Source organism: Spermophilus citellus (assembly GCF_964194105.1).
Source record: "Spermophilus citellus genome assembly, chromosome: 18".
Classification (NCBI taxonomy): Eukaryota; Metazoa; Chordata; class Mammalia; order Rodentia; family Sciuridae; genus Spermophilus; species Spermophilus citellus.
This window is the reverse complement of record NC_138200.1, coordinates 61265589-61286325: the sequence shown is the minus strand read 5'-3', so window position 1 is coordinate 61286325 and position 20737 is coordinate 61265589. Positions and strand designations below refer to the sequence as shown.

At 49.0% G+C, this 20737-nt stretch overlaps 1 protein-coding gene across 2 annotated transcripts in view; it reads right to left on the bottom strand.

Annotated features, from left to right (window-relative positions):
- WWOX (WW domain containing oxidoreductase) overlaps positions 1 to 20737 on the bottom strand; it is a gene marked incomplete at both ends in the record, with an annotated part of 882099 nt that overhangs the window by 430133 nt on the left and 431229 nt on the right. The gene's annotated exons all lie outside the window — the stretch shown is intronic.

The window sequence follows — 20737 nt, the reverse complement described above, 5'->3', positions numbered from 1 at the left end:
CAAGCTTGGCCCACAGGAGGGCGCCTCAGAAGCCCTGTGCTCATCTCCCAAGCCAGCATGCCCAGATGGCCTCCATGTCCAGCAGGAATCACGTGTGGGGTAACACAGCGGGCGCCACGGGGGGCTGTCATCCAGGCCAGACAGCCTGGAGCAAAGACCTCCTGGCTGTTGGGGGCTCACGCCTTAAGGGCAGAGGCAGGTTGGACTCTGGGTCCCTTACCTCTGTGCAGGAGGGATTTCAGAGATGGGCTCACGGTGGCCATCACTTATTCTGCAAGGTAATAACAACTCTCCTGCTGGGAGAGGAGTGATGGCGCTGCTCATTTAGTCTTCTCTCTCGAGTGACATCAGTGTTCCCACAGGGGTGGGGAGCCACCTAGACTTTGTGATCAACAAGCCTGTGGCAGGGTCCTGGGAGCTGGAGTCAGGAAGCACAGGCTCCGACAGAGGCTTGGGAGAGAGATGAGGAGGAACCCCTGAGCTCTGGGGCCTCGTCACTTCTTCCCACCTGCCCAAGCAGCCCAGAGACAAAGGGCAGAGGGGACCTACGCACTGGCCAAATGGAGGGACCCAAGACAGCAAAGATGACAACTCCACAGTGGGTGGGTGAGGGAGGGCCCAGGGGCCACCCGGTGTCCAGCTGTGCCAGTGGAGGAGTGATGACACTGCTCATTTAGCCTGAAGCACTGCAGGCAGGGGATGCATTCTTTCCGGACTTCATTGGGGACATGAACTCAGGCAAGTCCCGATCGCCAAACGTGCTCCAAGGCCCTAACACTGCAGAATCTAGGAAGGACCAGGCCATGAGGTCAGAGGTATGAATTCACAGCCTTTCCCTTGGTGTGTCTCCCTGCTTCCCAGGATGCCCCCCTCCCCCTGCCCCCATGTCAGGTACTCATCCATCGTCCAGTGGCAAGGTAGTCTGCCTGAAAATGTTAGCTGCTGGCTTTGGAAGGAGCCATTTATGAGGGACGTGTGCTGTAGCTACCAGAAGGACAGAGAAAGAAAATGTGCACTGGACAGGGCGATCCTAGAGGGCGATCCTGGGGAGGCTTGATGACTGCAGATTTGTCCTTGAAAGAGGATGGAGAGACAGGCACAGAGTGTGGCCCTGCTCTTGACAGACACACCGATGCCCATGCACAGACACAGGTGTCAAGAAGAACAGCAAGCTGAGGCTAACTCCCACCCGGACCTGCCCTAGGGGATGAAGAAAGCCAGGTGGAGGGATGGGCAACCATGCCCTCACCAAGCCTGTTTGGAAGTGGAGCAGAGATTCCATGGCGTTTCTCCCCGGCTGAGCATGGTGGAGTTTAAGATGCACAAAGATAAACCACTCTCAAACAGAGCTGGTGGGACCTTGAGAAAAGGGGCGCCCCCCAGCCCACAGAGTCCAGGAAAATCAAGCCCAAGTAACTCAATAGAGTCTGACTTCTAAATAAGGTTTCAGTTCACAGATTTGTTTACTTTCATTTGGTGATAATTGTTCGCAGCAGAACATATCAGAAAATTCTATAATAGGAACCACAGCCAGGAAATAGTAAATAATTAATCACCCTCCTCCCAGCCCCTTGCATCTCTGTTGATATAAATGACCGTATAATTCCAAACCCAATTATCACTACTTAGCCGTTCCATTTTGTAGTTAAAATCCCACAAAATTAAAGTGCATCAATTGTTAATGGTAATAGACCAGACAAGGGATTAAAGATTATTTTAATGTTTATTTCCTGTCAAGAGATCTTTTGGCAGGAAACACTGCAGACAAAAGGCTGCACACTCAGATGAGATTCATATATTTAAATCTTCTAACTTCTAAAAACATTATGGATATAATTACTTGTTTAATTTACTTGTTCCCTCAAGATACGGTGGAGGGGATCAAGCCAACTTTATTATATAAACTTCTCAGGAAGGGAAGGCATCGGCTCCGTAGCATTTCATAAGCTGCTTGATCTAAGGAATCAAAACTAGAGCCCGTGTCCCACCACCCTGAGAAGCAGGCAGAGCAAAGACGGAGAAGACCATGGGACAGGAAGGGGGGCGAGGCCCGATTCAGTGCTCAACACTATGACTGGGTCCTGGTTCCCTTGGGTGTAACATAAGGTGGACAAGGACCCCTATGTGGAGGAATCTGCCTAAGAATTTGAATGAGAAGGCTGCAGAAGACTTGGGAAAAGCCATGCAGTCACGTCAAAATAACTAGCAATGCACTCTGCAAACACTGACGTTCTGAGCAGGCGGCCCTTAGTTGCAAGACCCTAGATGCTTGATTGATCTTCTAGATCATCACTGAAACAAGCGCGTGTGCGTACACACACACACACACACACACACACACACAGAGCAGGGAATACAACCACAACATCCTGGGGAACTTGGAACCCAACTGAAGAAAGAATGTCTAAAAAATCACTAGTAAAACTTCTATCACAATGTCCAACTACACAATTTACTTGGGGTTTTCCTTAAGAAAGGCTAAGAAATTTATTTTCATGTAAAATTTTTATATTTATATTTTATATAAGTGTTTTATATTTTATACTTATATATTTCATATTTATATTATCTGTAATGTTTCATATTTTATATTCACATGTTTTACAAAAAAATGTGTTACATGAAACTATACATACACAGAAGAAGAGAGATACGTTGTGAACAGTTAGGAAGAATAACTGATGATCAAAAACACTGCATATGTCATGAAGAAATCAGAATCTGAAGGAACTTTAGGCCCTTTTTCCAATGTGCTATTTCTTTTCTGTCAACTTCATTAGAATATAAAAAGGACAGAGGCAGCGATACCATCTGTTAGGTTCATTGCCATCTTGCTGCCATTTAAAATAGGACCTGGCACACAGTAGTGCCTGATGAGAATTGTGGGTGTGAATGAATAACGACGACAAGGATAGCCATGTGGCCATCTGCATTTCTGTGAAGGGATTCACTTCTCCTAATTCTCCTATGGGCATGTCAACTCCATTGACCAGTAAGGAGACTGAGAGGCCCCTGGGCCAAGGGCTGAAGCCACCCTGACTCCTGCCTTCTCACTCTGCCCCTGAGCTCAACCACGCTGGCCTTTGAGTTTCCTTCCATGTGGGGTGGCGGAAGGCACTTTGAATAAGTAATAAAGAGATGACTTAAAAGAAGTTTCTGCTATGTTTGGGTTCCCAGAACTTGACCTTGAGCAAGCCTTGACCTCTCCAGTCTCTGTTGGCCTTTGGTAGGCATCCTGCAGTGTGAAGGTGTTTGCTCACACCTCCTAAGTGCTTAGAGACCTGTCTGTCCTCTGTAGGTAACAGCACCTGAGTGAACCCAACTCAAAACACTTCTTCTATGACTATGGGAAGGCCAGAGGCGGGAAGGCCATGGGCATGGCTAAGTCAGCAGCCCTGGCATGCCATCATGAACCCAGGTCCCTTCCAGCTGCTCCTCTGCCCCCTGGAGGCAAGTCTCCTCTCAGGCTGAAAGGCCACTTGAGTCATTGCCCAGAGAAGGCAGAGAGTCCCTCTTTTTCCTGTGGCTCTTTTAGGATGGGAGACTGTCCTTAGAGGCACCCGCCATACTCACAGGCCAGAGCTAGGCCTCAGGTCTCTCTCTTACCCAAGCACACAGGTGAACAGCCAGGCTGTCACCCGGGGAGGCAAAAGTAGACTGGAGGAATCTCCATACCACTTTCTGGAGCATTGCACCATTTGCAGCCCCACCAGCAATGTATGAGTGTGCCTTTTCCCCACATCCTCGCCAACACTTATTGTTGCCTGTATTCTTAATGGTTGCCATTTCAACCCAGATGAGATGAAATCTTAAGAGTATTTTTTATTTGCATTTCTCTAATTGCTACAGATGTTGAACCTTTTATCATATATTTGTTGATCGACTGTATTTCTTCTTCTGTGAAGTGTCTGTTAAGTTCCTTAGCCCATTTATTGATTGAGTTATTTGCAGCTATCCCACTCCTCAGTTTATATCCAAAGGACTTAAAATAAGTATACTACCACGATACAGCCACATCAATGTTCATAGCAGCTTAGTTTACAGTAGCCAAACTATGGAACCAACCTAAGTGCCCTTCAATAGATGAGTGGATAAAGAAAATGTGGTGTGGTGTGGTGTGGTGTGGTGTGGTGTGGGGTGTGTGTGTGTGTGTGTGTGTATTCAATGGAATATTACTCAGATTTAAAGAAGAATGAAACTATGGTATTTGCTGGTAAATGGATGGAGTTAGAGAATATCATACCAAGCAAGTAAGCCAATCCCAAAAAGCCAAAGGCCAATGTTTTCTCTGATATGCAGATGCTAATTCACAAAAAGGCAGGGGGCGGGGTGCTAGGGAAGAAAAGAGTTACTTTAGGTAGAGGGGAGTGAAGGGAGGGGATATGGGGACAGGAAGGGTAGTAGAATGAAACAGACATTATTACCTTATGTACATATATAACTGTATGACCTATGTGATTCTACCACATTTACAATCAGAAAAATGAGAAATTATACACCACTTATGTATGATATATCAAAGTGCATAAATGAGTTCTACTGTCATTGTATAACTAAATGAAACAAATTTAATTTTTTTCTTAAAAAAAGGAGACTAGAAAGCAGCCTCTCACAACTACTATACTTACTTTTATAAAACATATAAGGCTAACTAACATATCACAAATAAACTTGAGTCTTATTTTTGAAAACAGTGTCCAAACTCTAAGCAGAACTTTGCAACAATGGGGAATTGTTAAATAAAAATTTATCAATATGGTGCAATCTTAAAAATCATTAAGACATTTTTCAAGAAACATTTAACAACAAACATTCTTATTTGATAGAAAGATTGAGCCCAACTTAGAATACTTCCATTCAGAAAAATAAGAGAACATACAGCAAAACATTAAGAGTAACAATCTCAGGGCAGCAGAATTAATAGAACATTTAAACTTTTTTCTAGCTAGGTTTCTGAATTCTTCTGTTTCTCCTCCTTCTTCCTCCATGTACAGCACTTACTACCAAAATCAGAAAGCAAGAGTTCATTTTTCAACGTCATGTGTGGACTCCAGAGTCTTAATGGGGGAAAAGTCAAATCAGATTCTGTGCCTGTCCAGCCAAGTAATTGACTTAGGTCATTAGTCAAGAAAGGTTAAGGAATTCACAGTCTAAAAAAAGTAAATGTGTGAATAAGAAACATCTGTTTTTCTGCCAACTCTATTTTTATCACAGAGAAATCAGAATCTGAAAAGAAAAGGAACCAGGCACCTTTTCCCCAGCTCCATGGCGAGGCATGATAAATCCAGAGTCCTGCGGGGTGGCAGCCTTGGCTGGGGCTGACGATGGCAGCATCTGTCCAGGCCACACAGGGAGGCCCCAGACAGGTAGAGAAAGGGCTGTGCCTGCAGCACTTGAGAGGAGAGCGAGCAGTCGAGGGGTCTGGTAACTGTTATGGCTTCTTGATGGCCCTTGAAATTCTGCCATTGCATTTGGCATCCACGGGACGTGGCTTCTAAGCATGTTTTAAGTTAAGGGGATCCTTGCTTTCAAGCTGGCTTCAGACACCTGGCTTATCACAAGGCCCCACGTACACTTCCTTTACAACAGTCTCTGGGAGGCCAATAATCTAGTCATCTCAGACCTGACCTTGATGGAAATATGGTAAGAATAATGCGATTGACAACAATGGCCATCTCTGTGCCTGGCACTCTGCTTAGACCACAGCCAACTCCATATGGTGATTGCTGACAGTATATCCAGCTCTACAGGTGACAAAACTTCAGCTCAGAAGGGGCAAGGCTCGAGTCCAACCAGCCAGTTGGGTAGAACCCAGATTCGCACTCTGCTGTGTCGGATTCCAAAGCACCAGCTCTTTGATGGCGAAGAGGTTCTCCAGGTCTGGGGGTGCTGCAGCTCCACTCCTCAGCCGAGCCGGAGGCTTAACACCTGCACTGAATGGGGGAGGGCAGGGGACATGGCCTGGGGACACGAGCTGGGCCTCTGGATGTACAAGCACCGAGTTTCTTGGTGAAAAGGGGCAAGTGCCAATCGCGGAGGGGGCACAGGCAAGAGCGCAGCCCTGGACCAGGGGAGGCAGGAAGGATGGAGCCTGGCGCCACTCCAGCCCCTCTCTGACACAGTGTTAACAATCTGCTCACACTTCCAGGGACCTGCATGGCTTCCCACCTCCAGGGGCCTTGTTCTCCTGCCAGAGTAAAACACTGAATAGCTGCTTGTATTCAACCTGACATCCATAGATATTTAAGAGTCTAATTCAATCCTTATATCTTTTCTGTAGACACAAAGGAACCACAGCCTTCTGCACCTACCCTGGGGCTTGCTGGCACTTGCTCTCTCTCCTCTCTCGCTCCCTGCCTTTCCTGTTTAAGCATGCTGGGGATGCATCACGTGAAATAGAGCAGTTTAAGTAAAGATGGTATACACCAGTTCTACTCTAGTGCTTATAATGTAAGAAACCACTGCACGTTCCTGATACCAACTGACGGATGCCAGGGACCTGGCTTAGGTTGGGGGGTCCAACGACCTCATGAATGTAAGAGCTGAACAGATAGCCCCTTGACTGCCAAAGACATTGCCTATCAACTGAGGACAAGAAAAGCCAGAATCCCATCAGACCAAGGCTTAGGAGACCTTCCATTAAGGACAATTGTATTGTTATGAGGATTTAGTACATAAACCCCACATCCAAGCCTGGTTCTCCCATTCCATTTTCAGTGGAAGATGTGCCATGTTGGTGTTAAAATAAACTCTGAAGTTTTCCGTCTACATCAAGATGGCCGGCTTGCAAAATTGGGGCGCGGAGGCCAGCTGAGATTTGTGGGACAGGGGAGACGTGCCATGGAAACCCATTCTATAACCTTTCACCATGCATGAAATTTACTGTGAATGGGATTCCTAAAAGTCCATGTTGGCCTCTGATTTAAAACTATTAAATCTGGTTTCCTGAGAACACCTCCATTATAATAAATACATCACTATGACAACATATGCTAATTACACAATCCCAAAGACCACAGTGAACAACCTATACATGAAAAATGCTTCCGCACACGAGTGTCCTGGAGTCACACAGCTGAGCCCCTAGATTTGGGCTGAGTCGAAAGGAAAACATCAAACTTCTGAGAAACAGGTTGGCGACATGGTGGACAGTAGAGGGAGGGAGGTCACTAGAACACCAACTTAACACAAGGGACAAAACCAGGCCTGCTTCTATGTGGACAATGGGTGGCGTCTCCAGTTTATGGAACTCAAGGGAGAAATGACCTGTATTTTACAGAACTGACTATGGGCTCTTCCGGAAAAACAGAGTGCTATGCAGATAACATGCACTTCTTCAACTTCAAACCATGTCCTGAAACACCAAGGCCACTATATATAGTAATTTAAAAAAGAAGAATGAGATCTATTTATGGAACTTACTTAAAAGGATTCCTTTTTCTCAATCTGCATTTATTCTTCCTATTCTTCTCCCTCTCCCCTGTTTCCCTCCTTCTCTTCTCAGACATTTTAGCCAGTGCTACTTGCTGTGAAGGATATACACATAAATTATAATCAAACGACAGGTAAGTGGGGTGGGTCAAAACAGTGGCCAGGGTTTCAGACTCACCACAGATGTGAGTTTGGATCTGGCTCTGCTGAGGTTTATCGCATAGGACACCCAGGTCAGTTTATTCTTCTGTGTATCCATTAACCAGACCCGTGAGATGCCGGCAGTGAGCATATTTGTGAGTTTTCCTAAGGCTCACATGAGATGACGAGTGAACCCAACCTGGGCACTGGGGACACTCAACATCTAAAATAATTAAATCACAAGATCACAAGATCCCGTGGGGAAAGGGACCCAGTGCAAAGTTCCTGTAGACATAAGCCAAGGCCACCCCAACAAGAATGACAAGGGCCACTTACTGCTGAAGCTAGCTACTCGGCTGCCACCACCTGTGTTTGGAGGGACTTAGAGGTCTTAAGGGGAGGGGCAAGCTTGAGAGAGAAAAAAGACTTCAGGCGCACCCCAGCTGGACACCATGGGCGTGAGGAGCGAGGAATGGGGGCAGGCACCCTGCAGGATCAGTTCAGGAAGCACCTGTGGCTTTCTTTGGTTGGTCCTGACTTGGAGGTGGGGACAGGATGAGAGAACCTCTGTTACTGTCCAAATCCAGACAGTTCCAGGTTGCCTACTACACAGGCTGTGGTCTGGTCTGGCTTCCGGGGTTGGCTGCTTTGGAGAATGTGGTCAGAGATCTGTTTGAACATGGCATGGCCCTTGTCCATCTGTGTGTTTCACCTCTTACTGGCAAGATTATCTAGTGACTGTGACCTGTTTACCCCAGAGCTGCCCACACAAAGGACTGTGAGAGAAATTCTTCCCCCTGGCAAAGACTTGAGGGGAGCTGGCGGACAGGGAGGGACTGACCACACAGCAGGCTTCCTTACAACAAGCGCATCATTCCAGAAGGCCCCACAGCCTTGGGCCCACCACCATGGACCCCTGTATGGGAACATGCATGAATTCGAGAGGAAAGTGGGGCTTTGATACCCTGTAGAGACAGCCGTTATTCCTAGAACTCCTGGGAGGTGGAAATTATTCAGTCACCTTTCAACCTAATTCCTGCCTGACTGATTTGCTCTCAGGCTTCCTCTTCTCTGAGGTGGTAACACACCTGTTCTGGGTGAATATGAGTGAGGTAGAAGAGGGTAGGAAGGTAGCAGGAGCCAGCCGAATGGCAGAGAAGACCAAAACAGAGCCAAGGGAAGGGGAAAAGCTCACCGTTCACACGAAATTCTGCCAAAGTGATTAGGAACGTCCCATTTTTAGCAAAAGACAATGGAAGCCTTTAGCTCTTCAGAGTTGGAGGGGGAAACGCTGCAACTCCAGAAGTCAGAAATATGCTGTTCCGTGTAACCGGCCTTAGGCAGCATTCTGGTTTATTTTTTAAATTTTCTGTTTGGGGTCCAGTTAGGCCTGGGCTTAAACCTTGGTTGACTGTGAGGAGTAAGGGAGGCGACAGCGAGGGTTCTGATGTGACAGGTGACATCTAATACTTGGGATGCTCTCAGGAAAGAGTCACTGTTATTTTACACAATGGGATATGTCTATCCTCACAGGACAATGGCAGTGAAGGCTGGATACACTGGAGATCGGGCCAGGCACGGTGGCTGACACAGTGTGGACGTCCGAAAGGAACAGAAATATTCCCTAATAGAACCAACCGTGCCTGGCAAAGGACTGCATCTTGTGCTGCCCAGGGGGCGCTCTGGTCTAACCACGTGCTGACCCGTGCACTGACATAAACCTGTAGAAAGACAAGCAACCAGAGGAACCAGGCGGCCTCCGAGGTGGGGAAGGTTTGCAAGACTGTCTGATGCAGGTGCTCCTCTTCTGTCCCTGGGGTCTGGCCAGCGTCCATCCCCTGCTGGTAAAGCACTCTGATTTCCTTCCCACAGTCCTCATCCGTGGGTTTGGAGTTTCATGGTGGCTGGTGACTTATACTGGTCCAATGATTTCCTAAGGATGAATCAAGGATGCACATAACTTGACCAGTCAAGGCCACCCAGGTTGTGACTCAGGAGTGTCATGGCTTCACCACCCTCAAGAAGTTCCTCGGTCAGCAAAGGGAAGGGCTCCATTCTGACAGCCTCTTGTGCATGCCTGGGTCCAGCAGAGCCTGACTCACATCCCTGGACTCTTCTCTTAGGTGAGAATGCCCACTGCTCACCCTGCCCACCCCTTTCTTGCTTCAGCTGAGCAAGGTTTCTCTCACCATCAAGACAGCCTGACTGCTACCTTTGAGTTCATTTTGATTGAAAGAAGATAAAGAGAAGGAGATTCTGCCTTCAGAGAACTTGTACTCTAGTTCTAGAAGCCGGAAAAATCAAATAGATCAAAAAAGCAAAATTTAAAATATGTAAGTCGTGACGAGCATCACCAGGTGAAAGCAGGGCTGTGGTGGAGAGCCAAGGGCCTTCGCTGTCCTTGGGGAAGACATGGAGGGAGGCAGAATGTTCCAGTCCTCAGACCTGTGACTATGCTGCTTCCCCTGGCCGAGGGGAGAGTACAGAGCACAGCAAGCTGACGTTCAAGACGTGGGCAGGTTATGCTGACTGCACAGGACAGTCAGTGTGATCACAGCAGCACTAAAAAGACAGAGAAGGGGGAGGAGGGCAGTCAGAGAAGAATGCGAAGATGCTTCTTTAGAGATGGGAGTAGAGGGACATGGGCCAAGGAATACAGGTGACCTGAGGATACTGGAAAAGTCAGAGAAACACATTGTCTTGTAGAGCCTCCACAAGGAGCCCGGCTCGTGCAACTGAGTGATTCCAACCCAGTGAGATCCATTTTGGACTTCTGATCTCCAGAATCACATGAGAATACATTTAAGCCACCTACTTGGAGTCATTTGTTACTGCAGCAAAAGGAAACTAACACAGCAGGAAACAAATGCAGCCAGGATTGGCCTCTTTGAAGACGCAGGATGAGGAGCAGGTAGCCAAACCAGGGCAGAGAGATGACCTGCCTGCCTCTGGAAATCCTGTGCAAGGGTTCAGACAGACGTGTGCTAAGAACAGTAAGTGCATCATTTTGACTGGAGCGTACGTCGCTTAAGATTAGAGGAAGAATTTAAAGAGCTTTTTTCTATGCAACCCAACTAGTGAGAAAACAAAGCACTCTTTTCATGATTTCCTTGATTTTAAACTTTCTCTTCTCTAGGAAGAGAACCAAAGTTCACCCATGTGTTAATAATAACTAGACTGAAGATTTCCACAAATTACAATTTCCCTCAGGAATTCCTATCCATGGTCCTCATATACATTCCAGGTTTTCCAGGTCTGCCTTCGTCTCATATACTCTGTCCTGTGGATCGAGCAGTGTGTTCTCAGGTCTGACCTATAATGGCACTAAATAAATTATCGCTGGATAAATGGGCCAGGTTTTTGGTTTAAAAACCTGCATACACCCTGAAGCTCAGTGTCCACTGAGTTCAGAAATAACTGAAATGCTTGGTTGCAAGAGGAGGAAGCTGACACACTCTGGGGTGACCATGTCCAGCAGCACCCCACATCTGATCAGCAGCTTGGGGTGGGGAGGAACAACGATTTTTTTTTTTTTATGAGGCATTATCAAGACATCAAGTGAACTGGAGGTGACTAATTATGGCAACTGCCTCATGCTGAGAAGAAAATATTTTTTTTGGAGGGGGGCTGTCCCCCGTTATCACTTGGGCTGCTGAGCAAGCAAAGAGCAGTATGAATAAACTCTACAGGCACAAGAAGTCCAGGGCTTCCTTTTAAATCAGTTCCTAGAAGGAAAGGAACCAGTATATCATAGTGAGACAATCATTTATAATGGGACCATTATTAGGAGCCAAGATATAAAAATCATACATGAAACAGCCTCATAAGCAGATCCGGTGCGCGGCTGATTAACCTCCCATCCTACTGGGGACTGGGTGGCTCAGGGGAGTGGTAATGAGATGTGGGAGTCATTTGCCTTGAGGTCACAGGTTTTAGGCTGGACATGTTGGAAGGGGCCTAATTGCTACTCGTGGGCGACTCGGCAGCGTACTTCACAGAAGCACAGAGACAGGGGTTCAAGTCCCCGCAGCACCCCGACTAGCGCTGGGTTGTTTTGTTGTTGTTGTTGTTGTTTTGGCTGGTCACAGATCTTTTCAAGCCTCAGTTTCTTTACTTACAAAACCTTGTCAAGGTTGATTTTGTTTTGTTAGATGAGTATACTTGGCACATGAGATGCCCTGGGGAGGGAACCCAGTTGTAAACATGAAATTCATTTATGTTTCAGAGGTAGCATCATGTTGGCACCCCAAAAGTTCCAGATTTCAGAGCAGTTCAGATTTTGGAGTTTTGGATTAGGGATGCTCGATAGTAAAAGCCATAATCCTAGGGGTTTTACATCAAATAGGATGAGTGACATAGTTGAACTCAAGACAGCAGGATTCCATCGTTTGGTGGATTATTAAACTATTTCCTGATGCTGAGGACTGGGTAGAGTTAGGAAAAGATGACTTTTTTGCATCTGTGATGAGGGTGCCTCATGCCCAGGGGTCCCCCGTGGTGCATCTCAGTGTGGCCCCAGAGCCTCTACAGAAGCAAAAGGAATAGTGGTTAAGGTGGGAACTCCCGCCAACCCAGAGCTGGCTGGCTGGCAGACACCCACAGCAAGAACACGGGGACTTAGCTTGGCTGTGCACCTCCACCATCAGGTGGGTCCTGATGCAACAGAATCACAGAAACAAGTCACGCGAGAACAGTGGGCCTGGGCGGCACGGGATTTGACCTGGTGTGCGAACGTGGCTCTCAGCAAGCTGATGGGACTCCACCGAGGCAGACATGACATCAGGGAGCCCGAGAGGAGGAAGCAATGAGAGGGACGTGAGCAAGAAAATAAAGTCAACATGAAGGGTCAAGAGAGGTGACCTTGGGGACGGAAGCCCTGGGTTTCTGACCCCTATCCCCTGCCCCATACCTCCTCTCTACCTCCCCCTCCCCATTCCCATTCCCTTAACCTTGACCTAGGCCAATACCTTCCTCCCAACACAGGATGTAGAATAGACACTTGCAAATTACCTCTTGATTTAGAAATCCAATTATATAAATACTTATCTATCTCTATATACCCTTATATATACATATCCATTATATATAGATTGATCCAAATGGATGGATAGATAGATCATCATTCTTTAGCTTATTTTAAAAATTTATTTTTTTGTTAAATGGAAAGAAATTGTCAATTGTTTGGGGGGCAGGAGAGCTCTTCCACAGGGATGTCACGGGATGTCACGCCCAATTTAGTAAAGCATTTAAGTGTCGACTCTCCAATAAACTGGTGGTTGTTTTTCTACTTCCCCCTCCCTTTGCGCTTCCCAAGGACTCCAGGCACTTGATGAAAAGGGAGGAATAATCCTTTCTTTGGTGTCTGCCATCAAGATCTATTTGGTAGCCCACTCCTCTAATGCCGCCTGTGCAGAGAAATGATTTCGGCTCCCCGTTAATTTGAGTATTGAACTGAAATTCTGCAGCTGCTTTCTGCCAAGCCTGAAAGCAGAAATTAATTTCAATGACCCAGGCGAGTGGAGGGGAGCTCTGTCAGGTAATTAGTCTTCTTCTTTTGCTACTCAGGGTCTATCACGGTGTTAATCCATACATAAACCTAGGCATTCCCGGAGTCGCTGGCAATCGGAGGGGCTGTTTAACTGCCTCTTGCTCGGGTTCACAGAGCCGGGGCGGGCAGGCAGGGGGATGAAGTCTCCTTTCAAGTTCCCTTCCCTCTACCTATTTCTGGCCACAGAATGAACGTGGCTGATTTACATGTTCTTTTCCCGTTTGATTGAGTCTGCCTTTGATTAAGTAGAGCTTGGGGTGGGAGAGGGGCTGGAGGGAGGGGTTGCCTCGCCCTCGCTTTCTGACTTGCCCATTTATTAATGAAGGAGGCTCCGATATTGATAGCCCTGACACTACAAGCACAGCAATTAAAGGGTATGTCCTTCCAGGCTTCTAATTAAAAAGGAGCCTTTTTTTTCCGTCTGGGATGACTCCTATTGTCATATTTGCATTCAATTCCGGCTTGGTTTGGGGGCTTCTCTGCCTTTTCCTTGAGAAAAATCTCCTGGGAGAAACTCAGACCTGAAAAAACAAACACAATGTGGAAGGCTTTGTTCTTGGTGAGGGTCGTCCTGGAATCCAAGGGGAAAGGTGGGTCTTGGAGAAGCCACCTGCTTCCCAAGCACCTTCTGCCTGCCTCCCGCTCCCTCCCAACCCTTGTCTGGGCTCATGGTTTTCAAGCTTTGAACCCTGAAAGAAGGGGAGGTAATGACTGAGCAGAACCTACTGTCGTCTTCTGAGCACCCGTAGGAGGAACTTCAAGGTGGTAGCATGGGTCACTCCTCTGGCCCCCTTGGGCTTTCATTCACAGGTGAGGAAAACTAGTGCTCGGCTGGGAGAGGTTCTGCAGCTGGTGGTGATTTCAGACCCAAAGTTCCTCTTCGACCCATGACAGGCACTGGACTCTGGAAGGGCCTGGTGCTAGGCATCACATCAGGGACAGAAGCAAGTGAGCTGGACCACGCTCCTTCTAATGGGAGACCCTAGCCGAGGCCTCCTAGCCCCAAAAGGCTGACTATGGGGCCTCCCAAATTTCAATGGAAATAAGAAATCTGGACTTTGAAGTGAGATATTCCTTCAATAGCATTAATAAATTTGTTAAAAATCAACAAAGGCACTGAAAACACACACCTATTATCTGAGAAGCATGTTTGCAACCTCAAGAGATGCTCTCTGTCTGACTCTCTAGAATCCTTAATACATTTTTGTTTTGAGTCCCTTGTGTAAATGCAAATGAGCCAGCTTTGCCTGCCAGCTTAGCCTGTCACTGTCCCATCCAGCAGGGGCTGGCAATGGAACTGCCCCAGCACTATGTCAAAATCAAGAGGAAAAACGACTGGGACCCCAAATGTCCCCGAGTTGTTCTAGGATTGCTGACACAGGAGTTGCACCCTCACACAGACCAGTCACAGAGAACCCCCGGGGCCGGGGGCCTTCTCCCCACCCTGCCCCCCACTGGGTCCTCTGGAACAGCCCAGGGATTCCCAGTTCAGTATTGGGCCAGCTGTGTGATCTTGGCTTCCCCCTTCCTGTGCACTTTGGCTGTTACAAAACAGGAGGGTGGTTCTGACCCCACAGGCTGTGGGGTTCCCAGGGGATACTGTATAGGAAGGCTTAGCCAGCGCCTGTCCTCTTGGAAGGCCGGCTGGTATTGCTTGTCTGCCTGCGGCTCCCTGACCCACAGGCTTGCTGGGCTTGGGCACCTGCAGGACCCAACCTGAGTGGGCTCTCAGTTACAAGTTTCTACTCTGATCCTATTTTGCTGTGCCTAAAAGAATAACAATGACCATGCTGGTCCTTCAACCTGAGTTCTTCAACTTCTGAGGTGGGTTTTGTCCCCATCCCTTACCAGAGTGCTGGGAGGTTTTAAAGGGAAGCAGGCTGGCCCAGCCAGGAACAGATTCTCCTGGGGACTTAGACTTACATCACTTCAGCTTTCTTCAAAGCTCTTTTCTATCATGCTTAGGACTAAAGTTTGGATATGGAAGAAGAAAAAATATATATATCCCTGAATCTTTTTTTTTTTTTTAAAGAGAGAGTGAGAGAGGAGAGAGAGAGAGGAGAGAGAGAGAGAGAGAGAGAGAGAGAGAGAGAGAGAGAGAGAAGTTTTTTTAATATTTATTTTTTAGTTCTCGGCGGACACAACATCTTTCTTTGTATGTGGTGCTGAGGATCGAACCCGGGCCGCACGCATGCCAGGCGAGCGCGCTACCGCTTGAGCCACATCCCCAGCCCCTATCCCTGAATCTTCACAGGAGCTACAACTGTGAAATCTCCTAATTATTTCTGACTTTACCGAGAATTCCTAGAAAAGACAATATCTACTCCCAACCCAGAGAGAAAGTAGGGCGTGAGGGACAGGACGACTCTGGTGCGCCGCTGGGGTCAGAAGCTCTCTGCCCTGGGACTCAGAAGCTCTTGGCCTCAGACCCCCAGGCTGCCTCCTGTGTCTGGTCCTGACTGTCCAACGTCTAGGAAATGTGGGCAGGTCGTTGTACCCTGCCAAGACCCAGGTGGGCTGATGTGTAAAATGGGAGCAGTGACAGCACCTCCCTGGGCCATCAGTGGCCACGTGACACTGTGCTCAGGGTAGTGCCTGGAAGGGCAGGGCATTATTCTAAGAAAATAGAAAGCTTCCATGGGAGAGGGGAGAGAGGGCCCTAGGGGAGGAGCGCATAGAGCAGGGAGCGGCCAGGGAGGGATTGCTCTAGCTTTTTCACTGCTGAGACCAACGACCTGACGGGAACAATTGTAGAAGAGGAAAGGTTCAGAGCTCAGAGGGCTCAGAGCTAGACAGCTGGCTTCACTGCCCTTGGCCCAGCGGGAGGCAGAACATCATGGCAGGAGAGGAAAGCAGCTCGGGACAAGAAGCAGACGGAGGGCTCTGCTCACCAGGGACAAAACATATGCCCCAAAAGCACACCCCCAGAGACCCACCTCCGCCAGCCACCCCCTGCCGCCTCAGGCACTACCCAGTTAATCCATTTGGCAGAAAAATGTACTGATTAGGTTCAGGCTGTTCTTTCAGGATCACTTACTTCTAAACTTTCCTGCACAGTCTAACACGTGGCTTCTGGAGGACAACTTGTATCTCAACCATAACAAGAACCCAAGGCCGTGTGTGCGTGCACACCCGTGTGGGTACAAGGTGGCAAGGGATTCCCCGGCCACCTGGTGGAACTGGGCAGGTAACCCTTCCCCTCTCAGAAAGGAAGGCCTGCAAGGAAACCAGTCTTCTACTTGGGGACCAGGTCACTAATGCTGATGCCAGCTACATGGTCCCCTGTAAGCTCCCACGGTGGGAAGGTGGGGACACACACATCACAGCAGGCCTCAGCAGGAAGAACATCTCCCAGGCCACAGGCCCCACCCATGGCTCCATTCTGATGCCCCCCGACAAGGGTCTTTCAATATATTTCCAGACAGAAGGGCCCGAGCACCCACTGCTGCAGGCTGAGCTCTATGCCACTCATCAAGGAACATTCAGAAGAACAATCTCTCCAGCCATTTTTTTTCTTTGCTCTGAGGATGTATCATGGACTAAGGGAGGGTTAGGTGGTACAAAGTTCCAGACAGATCTGATTTTAAGTATCAGGTAGACCCCCAAAAGCAATATGGCAGTAGACCAATCATAGGCACCTTTAAAGCCTCATCCACAATGTGGGGGCAGGCACAAACCATCACACAGAGACCAGGAGGACCGGCGAGAAGACCTAGGAGACAAGATGGGCATTCAATGTGTGCTGCTGATTTTTTATTAGTAGGAGTTTCTGGGTGCGCTCAGATGGGCAGGGGCTGGACAGCCAGAACCAGCAGCCTGACTCAGACAGGTCCGTGCCTCTGACTGGAACTGGGCACAAAGAACTGGGCACATCCGAACCCCACAAGCCTCTATGGCTGGGTAAGAAATTTATCTAACACCAGGCCCTTGGATTGGTCTTATGAATCCTTCAAATGGTTAAGGCTGGCACCAGGAGGAAGCAGCCAGGTTAAATGGGGGCCAGGTCAACTGTTTCTTGTTGTTCTTCCAGAAACAAAGGCACAACTCTGGAGTGGTGGGGAGACCCCTCCAGGTTCACTCTCCTGGACAAGGATTTGTTTTCACACTTCTGTAACTGAGTGGTTACTGTTCAGTGACCCTCTTAGAGTTCTAGAAGCCAAAAAGAAAAGAAATCCATCCATTGGTTACTAAAGTTCCCACGGAGCAGGAGGAAAGGGGATCATTACTAGGAAGGCAAAGGACCAAGCATGGTGGGTGGGGAGGGCGGCCACTGCACTTTCCATCAGGAGGAGAAAATAACAACACACAGCAAAACCTCATTAAGTCAGTATCAGTTTACTCCAAAGAGCTTCTCATCTGCAGCAACTATTCCCCAATCCACCGGGTGCCTCTGTTGTAATCTTCTTTAACACCGATGATTAAATATATTAATATATCAGAGAGGCCAGACTTGCTTTATTGCATGAGGTGTTCTACAGTGATGTCCCCAAGGTGTCCTGAAGAGCCATTGACACACAGTAGGCATTCAGGAGCCCTTAGTTCTCTCCCTTGTCTTACATGTCATTAGAGTATTCGTCTGTTCTGGAGCATGCCTCGTCCCCATCAATAACAACACGGTTCCATTTTAATGTACCACCTTTCATTAACGGGAGTCCCACACTCTTCCTGGCGAGGGCCTGTCCAAAGCACTTTAATGGCTACTGCAGTGCAGATGTGTCTCCTAGGAAAACACGGGCAATGCGTGGTGCCAGGAGAGGAAGCGCCCATCCACCTCCGCCTTGGCAGAATGAGTTACAGAATTACATTCTCAACACAATTAGGCCAGGGCCGCCTCTGTACTTCCATGGCCACCTCTTGGCTCTGTACAATACGAGGCATTTTCCTCTGTGACCCGATTTCCGAAGCATCTTTGTCCCCTGCAGTGGCCGCCGATGAAGATTGCACAGGAAGGCCAACGTGTGAGTGGAGGACGCCTCCTGCTCAAGGTTCTTCCACAGGGGTGCCCAGGGCAAGGGCAAACTGCCATCCGGGGCTTTTTGTGGTGAGGAGGAGGACGAGAAAGATGTCAGTCATGGGGTGACACTGGTGGTGCCGAGAGCTGAGCCCTCACCCTATGGGCGCCGTCCCAGGAGAAGCTGGGTGGGCATTTCTGCCCTTTGCCCTCCCACGGTGTCCCCGAGGAAGACACCGTCAGTATCCTCATTTTGTAGATAGAGACACCAAGGCAGAGAAAGGCTGGGTGTCTGTGTGGACGCAGAAGGAGACCAAGGGAGAGAGGAAAGAGATGGACAGAGGGACAGGGAGGTGCTGGGGAGCCACGTTGACAAATTACATTGTCAGGTCACACACAGGCACAAACAAAGCAAATACCACTATGGAATGTAATTATAATGTGCCCATAAAAAAAGAGGGGGAGGAAAAAAGAAAGGAGAAGGTCCCCAGAAAGGTCCTGGGTCCACAGAAAATAAGCGACCCAGCTGGCAAAGGCGCCCAGTGTGGCCTTCCGTCTGCGGACTCCCACGTTGACCCTGCTCCCCGGAGGGCGGGTGGCTTTCCTTGCATGGTGTCAAGGACACATCACAAGAGCTCCTTCTTTGCTCCCAGAGGAGCTGCCACAGAGGTCTCCTGATCAGAACCTACCAAAGGCCACTTGTCACCCTTCCTCCGCCTGCCTGGGCAATGATGGGTCAAAGGGACAGGCGTCCATCCGACAGGCTGAGTACTGAAGGGGCTTCCCACATCCACTCCTGGTAGCCCAGAGCGACCCCATAAACCCGGCACCAGGCCACACTGGACCACAGGTGCCAAGCAGCAAAGCAGCTGTTCCGGCCGCAGACACACTGAGGTTTGAAATCCGACTTGCAGTCAGCAACCCTGGGCAAGGTCCCCATCTGTGTGTGTGGGCAGGTGCCACAGAGATGCGCCCGCCTCCCGCATACCCTCGGGTGGAACCCTGACTGAGGCTGGAAGGCACAGAAGGGTTACATGAATGGGCACCTTCACAGGCCCCTCTGATCCGGCTTCTTGTTCCTCCTCCTCATTCAAAATGCAGCATTCCCAGCCCACCCACATGTGTGTGTACAGGCTGGCTCAGTCGAGAGCAGAATCCCGACCACTGGCCTCAGCCTTGCTGCCTCTGGATGATGGAAATGTGCGAAACCCAATCCAATTTCCGTCCCTAGAGTTTTTTACGCCTTCACTTGTAAGATATTATAAAGAAGACTTAAAAATATGAGCAGAGGCGTGTCATTTTCAAACTCGGGTATTTCGATGTCCATTTGTAACAAGATGCTTGTCCTGCGCTACCAAACTGTCAGCTCTTAGTTGACAGCTCTTTATGGTGTTCCAGTTCCCCAGGATACTCACATTTTAAAGTAAATACTGCAAAGACTCAAACAAGTGAATCTCTACTAGAAGAAAATTTTCCTCCAAATGCAGGAAGGTCTTTGGTGCAGACGAGTATGGTTGTGTGGTGCTCAGGAGCGTTCGATGGAGTAAGGAAACGCAGTGTCCAGTCCCTGGGGCTGACTGCCTCCTGGTCTGGGGTCGCCTCCTTGGGTCCTTCAGAGAGTCAGACTACCAAAAGGACACGCAACCCTTTGGTCAGCACAGCTGGAACGGTGCTCAGGCACAAGAGACCTGAAACGAAACCTCCCAGGAAGGTCCTTCGCTGCTCACCCAGGTGACCTACATCCAAGTAGAAAAGGAGACGGGTCCCAACCTCTGTTTGATGCGCTCGGAGCCCAGGCAGGGTGCAGGGTGCTGCGAGTCCCCCCCCCCCCCAGCAGCTCTTTATGAATCATACATAAAGCAGAAGAAAGAGGGCCCTGCCAGCCCCACTCCCGCTTCACAGCAGAGCATGAAAGCTCGCAGCGGGCGCACGGGTGGCTTTCCTGAGCAGCAGGACTTGCAGCCATCTGTTTATGAAAAGCAGGGCACTTTGTAGTGGCTACGCAGAGGCCAGAGGCCCATCCGCCTTCTCATCAGAAACCACACAGTGAAAGGGCGAGAGCCCGTGTGGAGGGGCAGCACGTCCCGGGGACGCTGGGAGGACCAAAGCAGAGCGTGGCACTCCTGGTTCTGTTTGAAAGTCTCGAGAGCTGCAGAGCCATTTTCTGAGGCTTGGAGATGGGGAGGAGGCAGAGAGGGGATGAGGAAGCCTTGGGAAGTCCTCATGGAATTCCTGAGGGGCGGTGTGGCCCCCTGTGCTCTCAAGCCTTCCTCTCCTCGGCTATGAATGGGCTGGTGAGTGTGGGGTCCCCCTGACACAGTCCTTCCTGTTCTTTAAACTTGTTTTGTCAGATGGATAAGTGAGCAAGGGTAGGAAGAGGGACCTCTCCATGGTATGCAGAGGGCCCAGGGGCCATCCCACGGCCTTCCCAAGGCTCCCCTCCTGCCCTCGACCTAGTCCACCCTGCAGCACGAGGAAGAGTGAATCCAAGGGAAAGAGCCACACATACGGTATCAGGAGGCCTCGGTGACAGTCCTGATCCGCAGACACAGCCTGTCAAGTGCTAGGCTACCTCCTGCAGGGGACCTCTCCCCATCCCTCACTCCCTCCAAAAAATCCCCATGGCACAGACAAGAACACAGCGTGGAAAGAAGAAGGACCTTTGC